The sequence below is a fragment of the Dipodomys spectabilis genome, unplaced genomic scaffold (genome assembly GCF_019054845.1).
Source record: "Dipodomys spectabilis isolate Male_0828 unplaced genomic scaffold, ASM1905484v1 ptg000708l, whole genome shotgun sequence".
Lineage (NCBI taxonomy): Eukaryota > Metazoa > Chordata > Mammalia > Rodentia > Heteromyidae > Dipodomys > Dipodomys spectabilis.
Genome location: NW_024871385.1, coordinates 94,582 through 95,274, shown reverse-complemented (window position 1 = coordinate 95,274; position 693 = coordinate 94,582).

The window sequence follows — 693 nt, the reverse complement described above, 5'->3', positions numbered from 1 at the left end:
AACCAAAGATATAAAAGAACTATTTAATGAAAACTATAAAAAGTTAAAGAAAGAAACTGCAGAAGACACTAGGAAATGGAAAGATCTTCCATGCTCTTGGATAGGCTGACTTAATACAGTAAAAATGGTAATAGTTCCAAAATTAATATACAAATTCAATGCAATCCCTATTAAAATCCGAATGATGTACATCACTGAAATACATAAAACAGTTCAAAAATTCATATGGAACAACAAAAAACCTAGAATAGTCAAAACAATTCCAGGGGATAAAGACAATATGGGAGGGCTATCCATGCGGAACTTCAAACTCTACTACACAGCTATAATAACAAAGACAGCATGGTACTGGCACAAAAACACACCTGAAGACCAATGGAACAGAATAGAAGATCCAGAAATAAATCCACAGGCCTACAGCCAGCTGATATTCGACAAAGGAGCCAAAGACATACAATGGAAGAAACACAGCCTCTTCAACCACTGGTGCTGGGAAAACTGGGCGGCCACATGCAGAAAACTAAAAGTGGAACCCAGCCTATCACCATGCACCAACATCAACTCAAAATGGATTAAAGACCTTAACATTAAGCCTGAATCTCTGAAACTACTGCAGGACAGAGTAGGAGAGACACTTGAACTAATAGGCACAGGAAGGAACTTACTGAACAGAGTCCAGGGTCACAACAGATT